Raw genomic sequence first — 25800 nt, 5'->3', positions numbered from 1 at the left:
GGATATGTCGACAACATAAGCAACTTGGCCAAGACATTGGGGTGCAAAGTAGATGTTCTCCCTTGTAAGTATCTAGGAATTCCTATTGGAGCAAAGTACAAAAATAGTGAAGTGTGGAACCCGGTGGTGGAGTCTTTTCAAACCAAATTAGGTGGCTGGAAAAGAAAGCTTCTTTCTAAGGGTGGTCGGTTGACCCTTGTTATGAGTGTGTTGTCAAATCTCCTTTTATACTATTTGTCTCTGTTGACTATTCCCTCTTGTGTGGCTAACCGTCTAGAGAAAATTATGAGAGATTTCTTGTGGGGATGACTATTCCCTCTTGTGTGGGTAACCGTCTAAAGAAATTTATGAGAGATTTCTTGTGCGGATCATGTGAAGAGAAAAGGAAGTTCCATCTGTTAGCTTGGGATAAGATATGTACATCTAAAAAGGAAGAGGCTTAGGACTACGAAAACTCAAACTTATGAACCAAGCTTTACTAGCCAAGTGGCTGTGGAGATATGATACTGAAAGTGAAGCCTTATAGAGAAAGGTCATTATCAATAAATATGGCTATCAAGAGAGGGGAGGGCAACCGCCGAATGTGACGTCTTCTTATGGGTGCAATTTATGGAGGGGTATACTTGCATCGAAAACACTCTTTTTCAACAAAATCCTTCATTGTGTGGGTCGGGGTAATAACACTCGTTTTTGGCTCGATAAGTGGTGTAGTGGAGTACACTCTTTTGCGGCAAAGTTCCCCAACATTTATAAATATGCCTCCAATAAAGAAGGTGCAGTGGAGAGTCATATGAACATTGAAGGTGACAAGGTGCTTTGGAATCCTCACTTAAGAAGACGGAATCTCAGAGAGAGTGAGGCTATTTCCCTGGCCGCTCTATATAATTCTCTGGCAAACGCAAAAGTCTACGGTGGTGATGATAAATGGGAGTGGAGGTGGTCAAAGGAGAAAATCTTCACAATCAAATATTTTTATGCTCAATTGGTTAATCTTAATAGGGAGGGGGTGGTTCCTATCCCTCCTTTCCCATATAAGATTGTATGGAGAATTAAAGCTCCCTCAAAGATTAAATTCTTCTTTTTGGTGTACTCTTTGGGGAAAGATTCTTACGGTCGATAACCTGAGGAAAAGAGGTATGACCATCCCTAGTAGATGTGCGTTGTGCCGCTTGTGTGAAGAGAGTATCGAGCACATTTTTCTCTTTTGCCCGGTGTCACTTCAAGTATGGGGCCCTCTCTCTCATTTTTCCATCTCCCATGTTACATCAGTGTGTGAACTACTCAAGAAGTGGCCCAAGCTTCCAATGTCAAATGGATTTGCAAATCAGTTATGGTGTCTGCTACCATATGCCATCATATAGGGGTTATGGAACTCAGGGAACAATGTAATTTTTCGTAATAGTGGTGTGAGGGTTGATAGAATCATTAAGGATATCAAAGGAATCCTATGGTTCTGGATGGGAGCACATAAAGACAGGAGTAATTTCTTCTTTGCTGATAAGATAGTGAACTGGGATTCTCTCATAGCTCCACTCTGAGGGCGAGCTATCTGGGTGCAGTGTATGGTGCAAGCCTTCTTTGTATGTTTCTTTTTAGGTGACTAGACAAGTTGTGTTGGTTTGTTTTTTTAGGACCTCCCTCAAATGTCTCCCTTTAAGGAGAAGATGTCAGGTTTTATGTAATCTTTAGCCCTATTATATATTACATATCACCTCTTGTAACCCGATAAAAAAAAAACAAGGACAAATTTCGGGTGAAAATAACCTGGAAAACCAATTTTCGAGTGAAAATAACCCTTAAGGACAAATTGCCCTGATTTGAAATAAATATTTTCCGATTGTACCCTTTCTGTCGTTTTGCTATGAATAATGAGTGTTCATACCTTATGCTGATGTATGAACAATAATTGTTCATATCCAAATAGGTGAACGTACCTTATACAATATATTGATGTATGAACAATGATTGTTCATAGACAAATGATTGTTCATACTCCAATAAGTGTTCTTATTGATTATATATTATATTGAGGTATGAACATTGATTGTTCATACCCCAAGTAAATATGAAGAATAATTATTACTCCAATAAATGTTCTTATTAATCATACATTATGTTTATGTATGAACATTGATTGTTCATATATACCCCAAATAGGTATGAACAATGATTGTTCATAGCTCATGTTGATGTATAAGCAGAGATTGTTCATACTCCAATAAGTATTCTTATTGATCATACATTATGTTGAGGTATGAACAATCACTGTTCATACCCCAAATAGGTATGAACAATTATTGTTCATACTCCAATAAGTGTTCTTATTGATCATACATTATGTTGAGGTATGAACATCTATGAACATTGATTGTTCATACCCCAAATAGGTATGAACAATAATTGTTCATAGCTCATGTTGATGTATGAACAATGATTGTTCATACTCCAATAAATGTTCTAATTGATCATACATTATGTTGAGGTATGAACATTGATTGTTCATATCCCAAATAGGTATGAACAATGATTGTTCATAGCTCATGTTGATGTATGTTCATACTCTAATAAATGTTCTTATTGATCATACATTATGTTGAGATATGAACATTGATTGTTCATATCCCAAATAGGTATGAACAATGATTGTTCATAGCTCATGTTGAGGTATAAATAATGATTGTTCATACTCCAATTGGTGTTTTTACTGATCATACATTATGTTGAGGTATGAACAGTGATTGTTCATACCCCAAATAGATATGAACAATCAATAATGATTGTTTATATGTACAATGAGTGTTCATAGCTCATATTAATGTATGAACAGTGATTGTTCATACTATATACACTGGGTCGTTTCGGTTGGGCCGGGCCGTTTATTATTTTGTACTAGGGGTATACTTGACATTTCATCTACCCAAGCCGTTTTTAATTTCGCGTCAAGGGTATACTTGACCTTTCATCTACCCAGTCCTTGTGAATGATTAAAAAAAAAGTGTCCTCTAGAATTACTTTTCCCCCCGATTTGTCCTCTATAGTTACTCTATGTCACTATAATATCTGAATAACCATTTTGTTAGTATACAACTATAACGGTGGCTGAAACCCCCTCTTTTTTGTAAAAAAACAAAAACCCTAGATCCAATCTACCCTCTTTCTCTTAAAATCTCCTCTTTCTCTCCGCCTCCCTATTAGGTTCTCTTTCTTCTCACCACAGTAGCAATGAAGAAGAAAAAAACAAAAAAAAACAAAAAATCTCCAAGCGTTTTTGCTACCCATAAGATGATTGACATCATAGGTTTTGCACTTCATGGGGTCTAGCTCCTTTGGTGATGTCTTATTCTCTAATTTTGCAAATTGTTTCTTCTTTGAAGACCTTAAATAAGTAAGATTTAGGTTTTTAGTTGTATTTTCCAGGTGGTTGTTGCTTCAAGTTGGCTCTTCCAGTTCTAGTAGCTCTCTATCAGTGTCAAAGCTATGGGTTCAGCCTTTTCTGTCCGTTTCTCTGGTTTGGCGCTATATCTTACTTGTCCGTGACCAAGGCTTTCTCCCTTTATCTATTCCCTATCTGGATTGATGGTTTGGGTAGTATCATGGTCAGGCCACCGCCCTTCTGTAGGGCTCTTGGTGGGGCATTCCATTATGGAATTACTAATCTCCTGCTTATGTCGTGGAGTGTAATGTTGCGTGGTTTGAAGGCTCTCGAGTCTTCGCTTTGGGAGATCCAACATGGTGTTTGGTTTAGCAAGATTATAGCTGGCTCGGAGAAGATGGAGGTGGGGTTTCCAATGTGGATTTGTTGCCTAGTATTGGTTGTTTGGTTCAGGTGGAGATTGGTTCAAGATTTTCTGGATGTTCAATACTGGTTGTGGTTCTATTGTACTGTTTTCATCCATTTTTTTCTTGTTTCGAGGTGCCTACGGCATGGAGTTCTATACCCTCAAATTTTCTTGATTTGTATTGTCCAATTTGCATTAAATAAGCTAGTATAATCAATAAATTTTGAGCCACACCCACAACATTTTTTAAATTTTTTAGATTTTACAACTAATTTGTAAAATGGTTGCACCTTGAATGTACAAATTCTTGCGCCTTGTTGGGATTCAAAAGACGTAGTTTGTTTCTGAAAGAGAATGTCCAAACTCTACTTGAATAAATAATATGTGTACATTGATAGTTAATGATTTAATAACCCAAAGTCTTCTTGAATATTATTAGTTTAGAAAATAATGCATCTAAGTGGTTGTTCGGCCATTTTCTTTATATTTGCTTGCTGTGGCCTTGGATTTAAAGTCTCGTGGTCTCTTCATCAAAATATCAGTTCTTGCATGTGGGTTCAGAATTCTAATTGAGTGTTTACTTCTTTTTAGATACTTTGCTTCTTTGCTAACTTCAGCTGATCTTTGACGTGTAATACACGGTTATTATGTGGAAATAAATTTCCTGGGCATATTGCTTTCTGCTGAGATTGGGATCAAATCTTGCTAATGTCTAAACAAGATTTAATAGAGATTACATGTTATGATGGTGGTCTTAATCGAGACTCTTTTCAGTCTTAGTGCGGGTTGAGAGATCTATGGGCAATGATGATCTGAGTGAAGAGGTAGCCATTTGGCGGATTAGTTCTATAATAAGGAGATTATGAATAGATTATTGGGTTTTCTTAACACAAATGGAATTGTATGAATGGGCAAGAAATGAGGCTGAATTGAGACTACTTGAATGTGGTTGGAATGTTTGAGAGTTTGGGCTATATAAGGGGTTGTTGGAAGCTCAGTGGTTCTTCACAGTTCATCAAAACAAGTTATTTCAATTCCTTCTTTACATGAGCCCTAACACAAACACATTACTGTCTGCCTCCAAAAAACCCAATTCTATTGAACTTCTAGCTATGGATTTTGATGCCAAGATGAAGATGCCTTATACAGATCCTCCTATGATCACCAGTTCTGAGAAAATGAAGAGTAAATATGTGGGATACAATAAGATGACTTTGTTTGGTCGTGTCCTGGACGGAAGGCTGAATCTGACCACAATCAAATCAGCACTTGAAAAAACATGGTACCCTTTTAAGATTGAAGACATGGTTTTTTATAAAGGTGAAATATTTCAAATTAGGATGGAGTCTCAGGAACAGGTGGCCGCGCTCATGCTGGGGCAACCTTGGATTGTAGCTCAGCACATCTTTCAGATTATTCCATGGATGGAATTTTATGAAACTAAGGAGTTGAATTTCTCAAAGTTTTATGTGTGGATGCATTTAAATAATTATCCTGATGTTTATTTGGATAAGGAGATTATTGAGGGCAACCTGGTTGAATCTGGTTATTTTGATATGTCTAATCTAAAAAAATTGGAGATTTATCCTAAGACTGAAACACAACCTAGTTGTGTGAGAGTTAAAGTGTTGCTTGATGTCCACGAACCAATTCCTCCAGGCTTTCTGCTACCGGAATCCATTAATGGGGTTGACTGGATTTCTTTTGTCTTTGAGTATCTGCCAGTTTTCTGCTTTAAGTGTGGCTTTATCGGACATCATTTCGCAGCTTGTAAGGTAACAGAAGAAGGTCATGGGAATGAAGTTAGAGTTTCACCAGGTGGACAAAGGTTTCAGTTTTACTCGTCCAAAACTCGGGTTATTCCTAAACCCATTGGAGACCGATTTGTATTTGGATTCTCGTTGTTGTTTGGTACTGATCTTAACCAACCACTTCTTCCGCTGATGACAAATGTGGGTGATTCTTCTGTGAATTCGAAGCGAATCAATACAAATGTTGAACTAACAAAAAGACCCTGATCATTGATATCTCATCACCTCGGCTAAATGCTAATGTTGGTCCAAGCAATGACCATGAATGGCAAACTGCACAAGATCAGTTACCTCTAACTGTGGAAGCGCACAACCCTGGACAGGTTTTCAACTCAAATAGATTTCCAGAATTTTCATCCCTTGCATGAACTAGAATGCCCGCCAGGATTTGCCCAGATTTCTAGTGATCCTAAGAATCTTCACTTCATAGATTTGTCGCAGTTACAAGATCATACTGTACAGGAGGAGGGTTACTCTTTTAAAAGGCAGGAAATATCGCAAGGGGTAGCAGCTAAAGAATAGATGAAACAAGACAAGGAGAAGTTCAATGAAATGGTGGAAAGTTTTTTTGCGGAAGATCGAGAGTCTAGACGAAAAACTCCTGTTCATGATGACCATGAGGTGGCTGCTGTTCATCCTAACATACTGCAGAAGACTTCAGCTGGAAAAGGAAAAAAACATCACTCGGTTAAGGAATCTGGCCGTAAGTAGACCCCAAGGATTCCATGAGTCTGTTATCTTGGAATAGTCGAGGGAGTGGCCGACCTTCGATGATGGAGGAGCTGAAAAAGAAAATCAAGGATGTTAGGCCTATATTTATGTTTGTTATGGAAACTAAGTGTTCTGTAAATAAAGGAGTCAGTTTAATTAAAAGATTAGGGGATTTTGAGTCTTTTATAGTACCAAGCCAAGGTTTGTCTGGTGGGTTGTGGATCTTTTGGGAAAGAAGTGTGGTAGTCGAAGTGATCATGTCCGAGTCATGGTTCATTCACTGTAAACTCTCTATAAAAGTGAATGGAGTAAACGAATGTTTCCTTTTGTCGTGTGTCTATGGAAACTCTAAGTCTTTCATTAGGAGATTACAGCGGCCTGTTCTTACTATGTTCAAACCGACAAATGATGAATCGTGGTTGATCATGGGAGATTTTAATGAAATAACGTGTCCAGAAGAAAAGTGTGGTAGAAAACCTTTTAATTACTCTGAAGTTAGGATTTTCTTGGATATGATTTATGAATGTGAGTTGTTTGATTTGGGGTTTGTTGGTAGTATTTACACCTGGACGAATAGACAGAATGGTCGTCACAGAATATGGGAACGAATTGATAGAATGATGGCAAATGTAGTTTGGCGTTCAAGATTCTCTTACTGTAGAGTTCGGCATGAGTTGTCTACCAGTTCAGACCATAAGTTCCTGATTTTAAAGTTGATTCAAGACAGGGTAACGGTTCGAAGGCCATTTAGGTTTGAAATAATGTGGGCGCAACATGGAAGCTGTCAAGACCAAATACAATATGCTTTTCAGTATGAGTTGTGTGGTTCTCCTTCTTTTGTTTTATGTAAGAAGTTTCAAAACTGCCATAAAAATTTAAGATGGTGGAATAAACATGTGTTTGGTGAGGTTGATCATAAGTTGGAGGTTGTCAAACAGAGACTGAGTGAGATTCAAGGGCTAATAGAGAATGACAATGAGTCTGAGGAGTTACTTATGATAGAGAATGACTTGATAATGGAACATAATGATATCCTTGTACAACAAGCAAATCATTGGGGGCAAAAAGCTTGTCTAGATTGGTTCCAATTTGGAGAGCAGGATACTCGATTCTACCATAACATGGTAAACTGTCGAAGACAAAGAAATCATATACACTCAATCAGAGATCGAAATGGTGGAATTTTAACTGAAAGGAGACAGATAGGTGATAGGCTCATTGAATTTTTTGAGGATACAATGACTACTTCGGAACCTGATCTTATGTCGCATATTTTCGATGTTCAAGTGCTAGGTCTTGATGAAGGCGAAAAATTAAAATTGTTAAGGGGAGTTGAAAATGACGAGATTGTGGCTGCTCTGAAGAATATGAAGCCCTTTAAATCTCCAGGACCGGATGGTTATCAGGCCTTCTTTTTCAAATTTTCGAATTTGGTGGGTGATCAAGTATGTGCGACAGTCAAGTCTTTTTTCCTTTCTGGTTCTTTCTCCCTACAGCTCAATCATTCCTTTATCGCCTTAATTCCAAAAATTATGAATCCATCACTCCCGGAATATTTTCGACCAATCAGTTTGACTAATGTGGTTTACAAAATTATCTCGAAGATTATTGTAAACAGACTGAGGCCTATCATTCAGAGACTTATTGGTCCTTTTCAGACTGCCTTTTTACCTAACAGAAGTATTCATGACAATGTCCTACTTGCAAATGAGTTTTATCACAAGATAAGAGGACATGGGAATAGGAAAGCAAAATATTTTGCTTTGAAGATTGATATGTAGAAAGCTTATGATAAAATTGAATGGAGTTTTCTAAGAGTGATGCTTACTAAGTTTGAGTTTCCTGTGGAATGGATTAACAAGATAATGTTTTGTGTTCAGAATGTTTCTTACTCTATGCTACTAAATGGTGCTGCACATGGGTTCTTTAAGCCTTCGAGAGGAAGACAGGGTGATCCCCTTTCACCCTATCTTTTTATATTGTGCTCAGAGCTTCTATCTTTGAATTTCTTGAAACTCAATAGAGAGGGTCTCATTCATGGTTGCAAATTGGGGAAATATTGTCAGCCAGTGTCTCATTTAATGTATGCTGATGATCTTTTAGTGTTGGGTAAGTGTGGATTCGAGGAGCCGCATCAATTGAACAATCTGTTAATGGAGTATTGCAGAGTGCCAGGCCAGACTATCAACAGAACCAAGTCTCAAATTATTCATCACCCCAAACTGCATTGGAGGTTTGTTTACTTTCTGCGAAGATGTTTTAGTATGCCTTCTACTTCTGTCATGCCACTGTACTTAGGAGTACCTAATTAAACTGGGAAGGGTAGAGTTCAGAAGTTCAGTCCTCTACTGGAAAGATTTCAAAGAAAGCTTGCAGGATGGAAAACAAGTTGTTTATCTAAGGCAGGCCGGCTCACTTTGGTTAATTCAGTTTTATCTTCACTGCCAACTCATGCTATGTCATGTTCTATTTTACCTGCACAGATAGTCGATAGAATGGATATTATCAGAAGATCTTTTCTATGGGGACATGCACCATCAACAAGGAAGCTTCATTATTTCCCTTGTATGTCAAAGAATAATGGAGGGCTGGGTATAAAGGAACTGTAGTTACAAAATGTTTTACTTGCAAAGAAAGGATGGGATTTACTGAATCCAACATTATTATGGGCTAATCAAATGAAACAGAGGTACTTTCACAACTCCAGTTTTTTTAAGGCGGAAGTTAAATCTACTTCTTCAGTAATGTGGAAGAGGATTTGCAAAACTCGAAGCATTATTAATGCTGGATCGGTTTGGAAGCTTGGGATTGGTACTTCTATTAACGCATGGGAAGAAAAATGGATTCCACATTCTGAGGATTTGCAAGAACTTAATGGGAAACCACCTGACTGTCCTTTTCACCTTGCTTCTGATTTCATTGACTTGGATACCAATACTTGGGATTGGGATAGGTTGAATGAATTTTGGCATGTCGAATATGTGGAGAGAATTGTTTCTATGCCTATTACACCAAATGAGGAGGATACTTTGATTTGGAAATGGGAGGAAAATGGAGAATATTCGGTGAAGTCTGCATACAATGGCTGCATTCAATTGATTACTGAAACAAATACATCAGTTCATGATAACAGTATTTACAAACATGTTTGGAAGATGAAAGTTTCATTTAAACAAAGATTTTTCGTATGACAATGCTTGCAAGGTGTTGTCCCAATAGCGGATTTATTGGCATCTCATCATTTTCAGGTTTATCCATAATGCACCCTGTGTGAGAGATTTCCGGAAACACAGTTTCATGTTTTCTTTGAGTGTTCTTTCTCTAGAGCTATTTGGTGCGGAACAAATTTCAGCAGACTTATTGATCAAAGGAATATGAATTTTGTCAGCTTTAAGGAGCAGTTAGCGTGCTTAATAAGGGATATCAGGACTATGCAAAATGGCGATGTGCAGTGTTGCTACTTTGTTGGGGTCTTGTGGAATATTTGGATGGCAAGAAATGACACAAGGTTTAAAGGTAAATGTCCTCATCCAGTTCAATACATCAACAGAGCTGCGAAACATATACAACTAGTTCAGGAAACCATGTCCCGTCAGATTCACAGAGAGAAAATGTTGATTTATGTTAAATGGTTCCCACCTGAGGACAGATTTGTTAAACCGAGTACTGATAGGGATTCTATTGGAAACCCAGGATATGCGGGTGGAGGATGTATTCTAAGGGATTCAACAGCTAAATTTATAATGGGAGCAGCTATTCCGATTTTTTATGCAACCAACAATGAAGCGGAATTCCTTGCTCTGTTATATGCACTTCAAATTGTGAAAAAAATAGGATATATGAAGGTCGAGGTAGAGACAGATTCTCAATTATTGTTTAAGGTTTTAACAGATGAAAACGTCAACTGTCATTGGTTATTCGAATCGTTACTCAGATTAAGATATTGATACATAACTTTCAAGAAGTACAATTCAAACGCTCTAGCTTCACATGCTACTGCTCAAGTAAAGAACTTCCGCATGTTAGGGCAATCAAATGCACAGTTCTCAACTGGCCCTGTTGGAGACTTGTCTTTCCTTCCACCATTTTCATCGGTATGGTGGCATCAGGCTCCAATGGTTGTAAATAGGCATGTTTTCTATGATGTTCTGGGCATATGTAAATATCGTTTGGTTTAATAAAAGTTTTAGTTTAAAATCAAAAAATAATAATAATAATAATGGAAGACATCATTAACGAACATCTCAACAGTCTCACTGGTGGATTGGTGGTGAATATCAGGACATGAAATTTGAGAAATAAACTACCCATTCTTTTAAACACGAAAGACAAACACAGTAATGAGCTTACAAAACAACTACTATAACAAAGCTTATGTGAAGCCTCCTACAGTGCCATGTATGAGATCTTCAACCCTTTGGTCCAAAAATTTCACATCTTGAGGGGTATTAGCCGCTTCGAGAGGAAAGGCTAAAAAAATCATCTTCAACAAGCAGCACAGCGACCTTCCCTCATCCAACAATTTATGGTTATTAAAGTAGGGCTCCAGTATCTAGCAAAATTATATCAAATAGAAAAGGCAGTCTATTAGAAAAATTATCTAACAAAAACAAAATAAATAAGACTTCTGGAAGCTTACTTGAGAAATCTGGTTGATATTGTTCCGTATGAAAAGATGTGGTTGCTTCTCTAAAACCTTGTTCATAACATCAAGTCCTTGTGCAATAGCCATTGCTGGGTCCTTCGACTGAGATGGTTGGAGACTGCTCAGCAATTTATCTAGATAATTAAACTTGACAATGGCATTTGGCCACACTTCCAGAGCCTGTGACAGTAGCTCCAAAGCTTGCTGGTACATCCTTGGGTTCTATGACCAGCAGCGCAACCTATTTGTGAAGAAAAGCGTAAACATGAGTAAGAGTTTGTGATGTGCTTGGGTACATCCAGGCAGAGGATTTTCTTCAGTCACTTTATGCATAAAATAAGCTTATGTGATTGTCAATTTATATCGTAATAGAAGACAAATGTACCTTTAAAACTGCTCTACAGATAACTTAACAATATATATAAGAGAAATGACTAAAGAAATCAAATCAAGAAGCCTGATGCTGGGAAGAGAGACAAAATAAATAATTCCACAAGTAAAGCAATCAAATTGTACCAGACATGAGGCGAGAGGCACATAATAAAGCCTCTACGTTCTTTCATTTGGGAACATAGTAAAACCAGGCTGCTATCTCAAACTCCTTGCAAACAAATACATAAAATTCTATAGATCACAAGTACAGATAAAAAAAACACAGATGAGAAAATCTTAATTTAAATCATTTCAATGGCTTCATAGAGTTAGTTCTCGATTTCACTTTATTGTTTGTGAGAACCCCATTATACTCGAGCTAATGGAGTCATGGAGAAAGGCAAAAACATATCTAGGATTTCTCCAAATTTACTCCCTGTTTGTACTCCATGTTGTCTGACCCACTCAGTGTACACTACTGTGCATTTAGTTCAGCATGTGATGAAGATCATCCTCACCAAACAGTAATCCTATTAGATACTCAAACCTCTTGGACAATTCACCCAAAATTGAAAATCCAAAGTGCTGGAAATTACCGTTACGTTGTTTTGATTTATCCAAGGGTCACAAGTTTCCAATTGCATAAACATTTTGTGAGGATGACCATAACAACAAGGAGATCTAACTCTACAGTTGGGTTGACAAATGTCATGTGTGGATGTCAAAAAAAGAGGGAGTAAGAACAGCGCCTAAGAATAGGGAGTATTTATGCATACAGCAATATATACCATGGGTATAAGAAAGGAACAGATGCACAAAATAAAATAACCCGGGGGGGTGGGGGACACACTAACCATCAGCAATAGTGCTGGACCGAATACTCAAATCTTCTACCTCTAAGGGTTTGTACTCCATTACCATGTTGTGCCAATTTCCACAAAGAGGCAGATGCAGAGACCAGAATACCCTAGGGAAATACCATAACAACTGTTCTAATAAACTTACTAGTTTGTGGTAAGAAAGTTCTTACCAAAGATAACGGAAGGAATTACAGAAAAAGGGCATATTAGTTGCAGACTTGCAGCGCCAAATAATGAACATATGCCAAAAAAACAAGCATTCATTTTCTTATTGACTGACAACTTAAAATGAGACTTCTAAACTTTTTACTGATATCAGGAAAAACAAAAAACAAAAAGTTTTCCTCATCTTCCACCTACAGTTTGCTGTTAAAAACATACTGCCATGAGAAGCTTCTGGATAAACACGGAAGATACTGAAATATGAAGATGATTTTTCTTTATAAAGAAAAAAGAGATCTAATAAGAGAAAGACTTAACTCTTATAAGAAAATTTATAATCATTTCTTCCATTGCCGCATTAGGTTTGAATTCTTCATCAGGTTGGCCAGATGATCCAAGGGTTTCTACGTTGGGGATCGACGATGCACCACCAGGTGACATGACCCAAAGTGACTGAAGTCCAGGTTCAACCTTAACTCGTTTGCTTAAATCATCAGGTAATGCAGATCCATCCGGACGCTTTATATCACTAGCTATGGACCCTGGATTAAATACATCACTGCTCTGACTAGAGCCCCCTATGTTATTGTCAGGCATTATTTTCATTTCACTTTGTCTGTCTTTCCCAACCAACAACCAATCCAGCAAGCTCAATGGCAATACGCCTATTTTCTGCTGTAGTGTTGTACGGCAATCCCAAAGAGTTTACCATTTGGGGTACAAATTGCACTCTGCAGCTGTAAAAGAGATCTGAATGCCGAACAATGAGCTGGAAGATATGTATCAAATTAGGAATTGAATGCCCTTCCTCAACAAGAATTTTTTTTGTGTAGCATATCCAAATAGGCATACGAAAATTCCTGGCAGGCAATCTTTGTGGTAGTGCTGGCATTAGGATGTCAAGGGCTTGCTTAACAAGCATCTTATTCTCTGGCTGGCAAGTTCTAAGAAGAGCAACAAAAACCTGCACTCCAAGAGAGCAATGGATGCCTTTTCACTATATATAAACGTAAAAGAACCATAAGACTACAGTAACTTCGCGTAATAAGAAAGAGATTATGTACATGAAAGAATGGACAAAACGTTTAAAAATATGTATGGACTCTTATATTTCTTCACTTTATTTTTGTTCCTTTTTCTTTTTACTATTTTCAAAAAGTAAAGTTACGATTTTACTGTTACAACCAAATAAGCACCAACTTCTTTCTTTCATTGGAAACGGTAAAAGATACATTCCACACTTAGCAAGATGCTCCCATGGCTTAAAAAAAACTTCATTTCAGGGTAAGCTGGGGTCAGGCAGTAATGGGAAATTGTCTGAGTTCCGAGGTTACAGCCTTCCACTAACACAAGAACTCAGACATAACATTACAAGACAATGCTAACCCAATTACATACGAAGTCTTGAAATGTTTAAGTCCCCGCCCCCCAACGCACACAAAATCATACTATGTCTTAAGAAAGAAAAAACAAATACATTCTCTAAAATTCTACACTTTTAAAAATCACCACCAAGTACTGGTGTGCATGTGAACTTAAGTTACATTGACACGGACACATATCCGACATGGATACAAAGTGTGTACGTGTGTGTATGTGTACGTGTGAACTTAAGTAGAGGTATATCACATACAATGTGTACGTGTGTGTACGACACGGACACGTATCCAACACGGATTATTTTTTAAATGTGGCGTGTCCATGATGTTGACGTATTTGAGTTTTGTTTTTAACAAAACAGTACTATTTCTCTTCATACACTTTTCTCTCTCCTCTTACACTCAATCATTGATTTTTTAGTATTCTCTCTCCTCTTAAGTATTTGATTTTTTACCCTTGTTTTTTTTTTACTTCTTAAGTAATTAAAATGACTCAAAATATAATAGATAAAAATAATTAATAAATAATAAAACAATAAATTTAACACAATCCATATTCATTCATATTCCTTGCAAAATAATAAAAGATACCTCATAATAAAATTAACAAAAGATATATTCCATTAAAATGATAAAATTCATATTCTTTTCAAATTTATTACATCAATCCGACAAAATCAAAATTCTAAATCATGAAGTAGTTTCATCAGTAGATGGAATAATTATTAGTCAATGTACAACAGTAAAGTTGCTGATATACAATGCACATGAGTTTGTCAGTCCCTCACTTATAAGATGAAAATAGATAGATGAATTTGGCAGGAAAACTGTTAGGCGGGAATAATTGAGCGGAAAAACTGTTAGCGAGAAAACAATTAACAGTAGTAAAGTTGCTGATATACAGTGCATGTAAGTTTGTCAGTCTCTCACTTGTAAGGTGAACGGACAATGATGTCATGATAAACCCAAACCCACTGTTCTTTTCCTCTTAATGGCGTCCACTTCTCCCTATATGTATCCATCATCGTTTCTTTTGTGTACCAATGCATGCAAAAGTCATATGCACATAGCTTACCGTCATCGATTGCCTTCATAATATGGCTACAAGGAAGACCAACCTACTGAAAGAAACCGTAAGTGCAAGTCTTCTCCAAAAGGTCTACAGTGTCAGTACGATCCACTGATTGCACAGAGTAAACGTGCTCACTTGCCCTTACCACTGTGAAAGGTCTACTCATATATCTCGACGAGATAAGCACATCCTCGGCTGATTTGGTCAGTTTTGTCTTCAACTTTGACGTCATCACCCGGCAGTCATAGAAATGTTTCATTATGTTCAACCTGATACCATTGACAAAATGAGATGTCACTTGCATAGCTATCTCTAGAAGTATCATCTTATTCTAGCTCTATGTGATTTGTGTAACAAATGTCATACCTTCTCCTTTTAGCAAAAGCACAACACCACGACTCTTTTTGAATCTTAACAATATTTATGTAATATTTGTTGTCGCAACAATAAATTTGGCTTATTAGTCTTACAAATTTTGCCTGTTCGTAAGCTTCAGTTGCTCTATTCACCTTCCCTTTTGTCTATTGCTTAGTCACACAGTTTGAAATGTGGTGTGCACAAAAGCAATGAACCACATTAGGAAGTATTTTAGGCACGACCTGAAGAATGCTTGCATGCCTATCAGAGAGAAGAACAAAGTTTTGCTCAGTCCCAACAACAAGGTCTCTCAACGTTTCCATAAACCAATCCGAGTGGTCATTGTTTTCCTTCGGGACTATAGCAAATGCAATTGGAAGCACGTGACTATCACCATCCGCCGCGATAGCAGTTAGTATGACTGACTTGTACCTACTGGTCATGAAAATGCCATCAATCATAATCAATGGATGAAGATATCTTTTGTAAGCTCGGACAGTGACGTCGTAGCTAACAAACAAATGTTCAAACTTGTGGTCATGGGCGGACGACGTAAGTAGCTCGGTGAAACAATCTGAATGCACTCTTTTAAGTTCTTTACAATAATTTAGCAACATTTGGTACGACTGATTGAAGCATCCCCTTATCTGCAAGCGAAAAAGCCAAACAAACATAGGTTAGTAGTTGCTACTGTTGCGTTCATCACTTGATGATATAGCTAAGGTTCTTACCTTCTGTATTGCAATTTATTTCACTTTCCAAGCAACTTTATATGACACATTTGTCTAGTGTGTGCTCTTCACCTCCAACTGCAAATGTTTCGGAGCCATATCTATATTGTCCCTCAGTTTCGATTTCACAACTTCTGAAACCCATTTTGCAATTGCTTGATGTTGTGAACATATTCCTCAGTATGTAGCTTGCTCACAATTTACAAATTACAACGTAGAGAAACTTAAAAATAAAATAAAATAAGAATAAGAATAAGAATAATAAAATTAACTGAGTTCAGTTCCAAAAACCATAAAAGTTACTGACATATGTTTTAAAAGTAACTACTATATACATACAATAGATTCAAGAGATACTTGCATGACCCAAATTGTACTTAAGAACCACGAGTTCAACATTCAACCAATATCACTGATTATAGGTAAATAAATTACAACTTAGAGAAACTTAATAAAAAGAATAATAACAAAATAATCATCGATATTACTATTTCAATACCTAAAATATTAAAAGTTACTGACAGATGCTTTGAAAGTAACTACTTAAATATGTGCATTAGATCCAAGAGATACTTAGCACAAAATGTACTAAAAAAACATGAGTTCTGCCTTCAACCAATATCATCGATCACAGGTCAATAAATTACAACTTAGAGAAACTTACTTGAAAAATATAAAAAAATAAAAATAAATAACCTACATCATTTGAGTACCCAAAATCATAAAAATTGATGATAGATGTTTCAAAAGTAATTACTAAATATGTGCATTATATCCAAGAGATACTTAGCTCAAAATGTACTAAAAAAACACGAGTTCAGCATTCAACCAATATCATCAATTACAAATCAATAAATTAAAATTTATAGAAACTTAATTGAAAAAAAAAAAATAAAAAATAAAACAATCACCACCATTTCAGTATCCAAAATCATAAAAATTGCTGAAAGATGTTTCGAAAGTAACTACTAAACATGTGCACTAAATTCAAAAGATACATACCCAGCCCCAGCCTAAAATGTACTAAAAAAATATGAGTTCAACATTCAACCAGTATCATTTAGAGAAACTTAATAAAGAAAAAATAATATAAAATAAAATAATAATCACTATTTCAGTACCTAAAATCATAAAAGTTGCTGAGATATGTTTCAAAAGTAACTATCAGATATATACATAAGGTCTAAAATATACTTAGCCAAAAATGTACTTAAATAACACGAGTTCAACATTCAACTAGTGTTTTCTATATGTGACAAATATATTTATCAGTTTATAACTCGATCACAAATCAATAAATTAAAACTCAGAGATATTTATGCTAAAAAAACAAGCATTTTAAAATATATATATATTTGGTATGTAAGAAATAATATTTATAAGTGACAAACAGATTCGTCATTATGTAGCTGATATATTGTTTGAAAGTAACTACCAAATTCGTACATTATAGGCAAGAAAATTTTTATACAAAATGTATTGAAAAAAAACACAAGTTCGTTTTTCAGGTTCTTCTAAAACACCTGCTCTACAATCAAATATCCAACACTCATTGTCAATTCAACTTATCACATTGGAATTTTTTTCTCCATTGGATAATTTACCCTTCAATTTTGAACGTCTTCAAACTACTAAATGAAAAAAGATTGATTGGGAATACCTTTTGACAAAGTTGTTACTTGACAACTTACCTTTCTTACGTCTTGGAACTATGATAAGGTTTTAGCATATCCAAACACACAAAGGTAAAACCTTTTTCATTTGTTGTACAACTTTTAAGTGTAGTTAAACTAAATGATGAGTTTTACATCTTGTTGAACTGATTTTTTCATATCTCTAACAAAAATGGATTTTTGTAGATTAATGATGAAGATACAAGCAACCAAACTAAAATATGAAGTTGATATTTGTTTATTGGGTTTATTAGTGAAAACCCCCCATTTTATGGCATGCTTTTGTGTTTACCTCCCAAATTTTGAATCATCACAAAAGTCCCCCCACTCCGTCCTAGCTCCGTTCAGAAATCATCCATATTTGTTCTATTACCTAAAGTACCCTCGGGGGTAAACACAAACTAAAAGAAATTAGCCCAATCCCAACTAACTAAAACTAAACAACGAATGGGTGTATAGGATCACCTTCGCCCTCATCTTCTTCCTCAACCACCGAACCAACAAACCCTAAGTACAACAAATCCAACTGAACCAGCAAGCTCGGGTCGAAGAACGCTTCAATAGGCACTAATAAGATTAACACCCTACTGCAAAACACAGATGTTATTAATTTTTTGGCAGCCGCTAATCTAACAGAAAAAAATCAGATGAAGATTTTTGCATCTCTATATCGTACTTTAATGTGTGTGGTATTTACTTTGACCAAGCAGATCGTTCAATTTGCCACCCTGAAATTTATTCCTGTGGCGGACGAGCCAATGATCCAAATCAGCAGCATGTCACTTGATTGAAGTTTTATTGACTGTGGTTTGTCAGATCTTGCTTAGATTACTGAAGATGTTCTCATGTTAGTGTTTTGTCTGCATCAACATTTGAAAAATTAAAGTATGAAACAAAAGAAATTAAAAATAAAAATTGCGGTGGTGTTCACTCGGTTCAGTGTGATGCTCATTCCAAGTTTACCACATGGACGGTAAAAGGAAGCAAGTGAAGAGGTGAAATTATAAGAATCTCAATTTAGTTGTTTCCATTGATGAAATTGGGATCTGTTCTTAGAGTGAAACAAGATGAAAATCAGCTCTGTATTGCATATGAGAACAAATGGGTCTAAGATTCAAGTTCAAGCCCATAGAAGAGACATGTGGACCTGTGTTCGTGACTTCATGTGCCTGATTGCCTGCTATTAAGAGCTTCGAGCATTCACAGTGCAAGGTGAAAATGTGAGTCAGGGTCTTGTATTGAAAAAATTCCATAACAGTGCAAAGGGAATTGCTTAACTTATTTAGACATGTAGTTTCTTTTTCAGTTGTTCGTTGTATGAACATACATTCCAAATGAAGCGTTCTTCGACCCGAGGTTGCTGGTTCAGTTGGATTTGTTGTGCTTAGGGTTCACTGGTTCGGTGGTTGAGGAAGAATATGAGTTCGAGGGTGATCCTATACACCCATTCATTGTTTAGTTTTAGTTAGTTGGGCTTGGGCTGATTTCTTTTAGTTTGTGTTTACCCCTGAGGGTACTTTAGGCAATAGAACAAATATAGATGATTTCTGAACGGGCTAGGACGGAGTGGGGGGACTTTTGTGATAATTCAAAATTTGGGGGGTAAACACAAAAACATGCCATAAAATGGGGGGTTTTCACTAATAAACCCTTGTTTATTCCATGTGAATTATATATGAACAAATATTTAAAATGGATAATATAATTGGTTGTGAGAGAATAGTTATTCAAATGAAGAAGATAAATGTAGGGATAATGAAAATGGTAAATGGGGAAAAGTGAATAACAAGAGAATTGAAGCATTAAGAAAACAAAAGTTGAAAAAAAAATAAAAGAAAGTATGTGGAAATGAGCTGAGTAATAAGAAATGTAAGAAGAAAAATGAGATATCTTGTTGTTTTCCCGCCTAACTATTTTCCCGCCCAATTATTCCCGCCCAACCATTTTCCCGCCCAATTCATTATGTCTTTTGTCACCTTACAAGTGAGAGACTGACAAACTCACATGCACTGTATATCAGCAACTTTACTACTATTAATTGTTTTCTCACTAACAGTTTTCCCGCTCAATTATTCCTGCCTAACAATTTTCCCGCCAAATTCATTTGTCTATTTTCATCTTATAAGTGAGGGACTGACAAACTCATGTACATTGTATATCAGCAACTTTACTGTTATACATTGACTAATAATTATCCCATCTACTGATGAAACTACTTCATGATTTAGAATTTCGGTTTTGTTAGATTGATACAATAAATTTGAAAAGAATATGAATTTTACCATTTTAATGGAATATATCTTTTGTTAATTTTATTATGAGGTATCTTTTATTATTTTGCAAAGAATATGAATTTTGTTATTTGAATGAAGATGGATTGTGTTAAATTTATTGTTTTTATTATTTATTAATTATTTTTATCTATTATATTTTTAGTCATTTTAATTACTTAAGAGATTAAAAAAAAAAACTCAAAAATCAATTGATTGAGTGTAAGAGGAGAGAGAAAAGTGTAAGAGGAGAGAGAGTCTGTTCTGTTAAAAATAAAACTAAAATACGTCAACATCATTGGGACAAAGAGAGAGAAAAGTGTAAGAGGAGAGAGATTGTAGGAGGAGAGAGAATACTGCTTAGTTTTTATTTGAAGGGCAAAAATATCAAAAGCCGCGTTGAAAAGTCAAAATTGAAAGTGGGTTACTACTTGGGAACAAATTGACATTATGGGTTACTACTTGGGAAATTACCCTTCAATTTTTTTCGATTTGGTGATTCTGTGAAAATCAAGTTAACAGACGTTAACTATTTTCATACGTGGCAATAGTTATTAACTTTTTTTCATACGTGAGAATAATGACAAAATGACATCATATAGGCATACACTACATTCCACGTGGGCTAGCTTCCATCTCAACTTTGGTTTGAAATTACCAATCCAACGGTCATATTTCATCTGCTTAAATAATAACAGGGAGTGACTCTCAAAGACAAAAATGCCGAAAAAGTAACTCTCAAGGACACCTTTTTATTTTTGTAACTCACAAGAACCGGGTAGATCAAAGGTCAAGTATACCCTTGACGCAAAATAAAAAATGGATTGGGTAGATGAAATGTCAAGTATACCCCTGATACAAAATAATTAACATCCCAACCTAGACGAAACGACCCGGTGTATTGGGTATGAACATTCAATGTTCATAGTCCTTGGTTATGAATATTGATTGGGTATGAACATTCAATGTTTATAGTCCTTGGGTATGAACATTGATTGGGTACATAGTCTTTTGGGTATGTGAACATTCAATGTACATACATGAACATTCAATGTTTATAGTCCTTGGGTATTAACATTCAATGTTCATAGTCCTTGGGTATGAATATTGATTGGGTATGAACATTCAATGTTCATAGTCCTTGGGTATGAATATTGATTGGGTATGAACATTCAATGTTCATAGTCCTTGGATATGAACATTCAATGTTTATAGTCCTTGGGTATGAACATTCAATGTTCATAGTCCTTTGGGTATAAACATTCGATGTTCATAGTCCTTAGTCCTTTGGGTATGAACATTCAATGTTCATAGTCTTTGGGTATGAATATTGATTGGGTATGAACATTGAATGTTCATAGTCCTTTGGGTATGAACATTCAATGTTCATACATCAATATCTTGTATAAGGTACATACATTCACCTATTTGGATATGAATAATCATTGTTCATACACCAGCAGAAGGTATGAACACTCATTGTTCATAGTAAAATGACAAAAAGGGTAAAATTGGAAAATATTTATTTTAAATCCGGGTTATTTGTCCTAGAGGGTTATTTTCACAGAAGGGTATAACTGGCATTTTAAAAAATGTAAAAAGGCGAGGCCAACTTATTTTGTCCTGAAGGGTTACTAATTTTGAAATAGTGGGTTTGTGAGTTACTTTTCCCCAAAATTTGTCCTTGTGAGTTACTCACAAAAAACCGTGTCCTCTAGACTTCATTTTCCCCAAAATTGGGCCTTGGGACCAATTTCTTGAAATAATAAATACGCTTCTTCTCCAACTCATTTCTTCCCCAAAACTTTGTGAGTTCCCAAAAACTCATTTTTTTTACAAAGAAGAACAAGTTCATTATAATCCTTGTAATTTTATTGATTTTTAGTTGGTTCAGTCAAATTTAAAGATTCTCAAATTGTTTTGGAATGTAATGAAAGTTGCTCTGTTTTAGAAGAACTTTTAGAACATTCACTAGCTTTAGAACAACAACATGGACTTGAAACAAAAACAGTTTCAACACACATACTTAAACAAGAACATAAACACTCAAAGAAAAACATGGACACGAACAAAGGAATTGAAGTGGACTTCAAACTAGAACAACTAGTTGACTCACTTCTTCTACGATCACCTTCTTTTTGTTCTTGGTGGTGGCAATGCTTGCACCACCTCCCCTAGTTCTTCCTTCTTCGCGCAATTCCGTTCGCTTGTTGATCCAATCCAATGTCTTCGTCCTCCTTTAGTCAATGGCTTCATTCTCCTTCTTCGACGTTAAATTTTTAAAAATTTAGGGTTCAATCGTTTTTATTTCAATCATGGCGAGTTCAATCATTTTTTTTTTTCAAAACACTTTCAGTCGACTGGTTTCTGAACAGTGCCACGGGTTGCAATCTTCTCTCATCAATATTTTGTTTAATATCTTGAAACATAGACATGTGTGGTAGACTCCAACAATCTAAAGCATCCCAGCAGTATTTTCATATTTTCCAAGTCATTGTAGGTCACGTGTGAAAAAAAATGAATAACCATTGCCACGTATGAAAATAATTAACGCCTGTCAATTTGATTTTTACAAAATCACCAAATTCAAAAAAAATTAAAAGTAGAGGTCAAATTGAATGAAAAAAAAAAAGTCCACTCACCAAATCGACAAAAGTCGACAAGTTAGATCACTAAGTTGATAGTTAGTTCTTTTTCATATTTGGAAGGTAACCTTCAACAACCTAAAAAAAAAAATTTAGACTTTGGTCCTAACAATAGTGGGTTTATTAAGGTTTGGTCCAGAAAAGCTTGAATATTAGGGTTTAGTCCTAGTTTTAGTTGTTGACTGTTAGTCAACTCAGTTGACTGTGGTCACTCTACTTGTACTTTTGAAATGACAATAATACCCCTCACGTGCAACGTGATCATGTGAATATATAAGTTAGACTTTGATACAAGAAATAAGACCATCTTCTACGACTTGGTCCCTACTGTTATTTGACAAATTAGAGTTTAGTCCTACTTATCAACCATTAAAAAAACTTGTCTCAATAGTGGAGGATCCCTTTTCCATCTTATTTGCCCCGACCCTGTCTAGCTTCAGACGTTGGAAAAGGAACAACTATAACCTATGTCCGTTCCTCTTCTATGGAATATGGATTCTAGGTAAACAACCCTTTCTCTCACCAAGATCGATCGAAAGCCCATTACAAACACCTATCAATAGAACCACAAGCAAACCTTCATTGACTTTGAACAAGATTCTGATAAATCTCCTCACTCCAGCGGAGAGAGGATGGGTATTATTGCCATTAATTTCAATTTCAGTTCAGTGAAAGATTTTGTCGAGTACTCTCTTCAGATGGTCAATCTTTGCCCATATCATCTAGTTTTGGATCCCAACCTTCCGGGGGAAAGGAAAATATTGTATGGCTGGTCCCGCTTAGTCCCTCTCAAAGACAAATCATACACGATGAGGTTTTTAAGATTCTAAAAGGAGAAGTCACATTGTCATCAAATGAAGATAGCGGCAGCTTTAAAGTTGAAGCTGATAAACCCCTCCGTCTTGAGATTGATCCTATCAGCCCACTTAGAGTGGTATTTCTTACTTCAGTCGCTTTTCATGAACAAGTGGTCAAGCCTGGTGCATATACCTTGCTGACAATATCGCTATTGTCACAGCTCCCCCAACCAGTTGAGATTGATCAATTGGGAATCCAATTTAATAAGCCTGAATGTAATTTCCTGATCAATAGTGCTTAGCAACCACCGGTAGATGCAACATCTTGCGGTCAACAAGATTTGCGGGTAGAGAATGCTCCATTTTTAAAACTGCTCACAAATAAGTGGCTACGCTTGACATACGACATAAAATCTGGTATGCATCTGATCCCCTATGTATTTTCATTCATTCTTACTTTATTACCGCTGCAACTTTGAAACACTGCTATGATTGCAAAACAAAGTGGAAAGCTTGACTGCATATCTGTGATCTCAAAGGTGGGACCTTGTTTCACAATTATTTGCCGTGCTGAAAGCCCTGGCTCAATGGATGAGTTACCTCTTTGGAAGTTTGAGGAGCGTGTTGATACCTTGCCAACCAAGGACCCTGGTCTTGCATTCTCTGGCCAGAAGGTTATTCAGGTTGAGGAGCAGGATTCACAAGTTGATCTAGCTTTAGGTGCTACTGGTCCCGCATTAGTTAGAGAGAGCTTCTTAGTTGAGAAAACCACTATTTCGTCTGGTCTTGGTAAACACGGAGAGAGCTTTGCTTTCTTCATAGTAGCGCCTCCGGTTATTCAGGCCTCTATTTCAGCCCATTTTTTTAATGGTTGATAAGGAGGACTAAATTCTAATTTGTCAAATAACAGTAGGACCAAGTCCTAAAAGATGACTTTATTTTTTGTATTAAAGTCTAATTTATATATGGTGGGGGGATCTGACCACAGTGCTGTAGCCACATTGTGGACACAGCCGATCCACACCTTTCATCTCCCCATCAACAGAACTGATCCTACGGATAACAGAAATCAGAAAAACAAAAAGCGAAATTCCAGAAAAACCAAAATTTCAGGAATTTTGAAAACAAAAAACACGAAATGTTTACCTTCTTCTCCAAAAAAAAATCAGTGTGACAATCTCCTCCAATTTCAGTGTGACAATCATTGTGACAATCAGTGTTTAGGAATCAATCTCCTCCAATTTCACCGATCTCTCTCCAAAATCTATAAAGGAGAAAGCGAAAACAAATTTTTTTGTGTTCAATCCATAAAAGAGATTCATTTGAAGAAGAAATTAGGTATAAAAAATCAGTGTTTACCAAATCGAATGTTTACCTTCTTCTCCAAAAAAATCAGTGTTTACGAATCAATCTCCAAAAAAAATCAGTGGACACAGCTACACTCTCCGAAAACAATTAAGGTTTGTGTTTACATTCTCTCTTTTAATCTTATCTCCAAAAAATCAGTGTTTCACTCGAAAACAATGTGCTAATTAACCATTGTTGTGTTGAATTAAGGTGTTCATTGACGAATCAATCTTCGTTTCAAGCTTGGTTTAAGTCGGAGCAACCTTTATTTTCACAGGTTTGTTTCTTCCATTCAAACAAGATTTTGTTGTTCATAAATTGGGATTTTGCTTCTTTTTTATGGAACTAATTGGCGTTGCTATGGGTTTGTTTGATATTTGTTTGCTTTATAAACATTTAAGTGGGATTGAATTATTAATTGAAGATATTTTGTTTGTTTACTTGATTGGATTTATAAGAGATGAATGATTCAAAATAAATAAATCATTAAATCAAGCAATGAAGTTATGAACGGTGAACTCTGTCAGAGTTCGGTGAACTCTATCAGAGTTTTGAACTCTTTCAGAGTTCAGAGTTTTGAACTCTGTCAGAGTTTTGAACTCTTTCAGAGTTTAGAGTTTTGAACTCTTTCAGAGTTTTGAACTCTGTCAGAGTTCGGTGAACTCTGTTAGAGTTTTGAACTCTTTCAGAGTTCAGAGTTTTGAACTCTGTTAGAGTTCGGTGAACTCTGTCAGAGTTTTGAACTCTGTCAGAGTTCGGTGAACTCTTTCAGAGTTCAGAGTTTTGAACTCTTTCAGAGTTCGGTGAACTCTCGAAGTTCACCGAACTCTGAAAGAGTTCAAAGTTTTGAACTCTGTTATAAGAGATGAATGATTCAAAATAAATAAATCATTAAATCAAGCAATGAAGTTATGAGCGGTGAACTCTATCGAGTTCGGTGAACTCTTTTCAGAAGTTCGAGTTTTGAACTCTGTCGAGTTCGGTGAACTCTTCGAGTTCAAAGTTTTGAACTCGTCAGAGTTCGGTGAACTCTTTCAGAGTTTTGAACTACTCTGTCAGAGTTCAGAGTTAACAGAATTGGCTCATTTGAAATGAAGTGAGTTAGGAGCCACCCTCGAAATATGTATACTTTTTCCTCTTTGTCTCCAAATGTATGCTTTTTGTGAGCTACAACAAGCTTTTAGATGCA

The 25800-nt window shown here is 36.1% G+C and overlaps 1 long non-coding RNA gene across 2 annotated transcripts; it reads right to left on the bottom strand.

Annotated features, from left to right (window-relative positions):
* Positions 1 to 10474: 10474 nt before the first annotated feature.
* On the bottom strand, positions 10475 to 12648 carry LOC147514599 (uncharacterized). Of its 2 annotated transcripts, XR_015208926.1 has the most exons (3): positions 11463 to 12648; positions 10941 to 11187; positions 10475 to 10853 (listed from the first exon to the last, which is right to left on the bottom strand). It is a non-coding gene; the product is annotated as an uncharacterized LOC147514599 (long non-coding RNA). The 2 variants fall into 2 exon arrangements; XR_015208920.1 differs by having other exon boundaries at positions 10941 to 12648.
* Positions 12649 to 25800: the final 13152 nt, after the last annotated feature.

Source organism: Coptis chinensis, chromosome 2 (assembly GCF_015680905.1).
Source record: "Coptis chinensis isolate HL-2020 chromosome 2, ASM1568090v1, whole genome shotgun sequence".
NCBI lineage: Eukaryota > Viridiplantae > Streptophyta > Magnoliopsida > Ranunculales > Ranunculaceae > Coptis > Coptis chinensis.
Note: the sequence above shows the minus strand (reverse complement) of the source record. Positions and strands in the feature narration are given on the sequence as shown.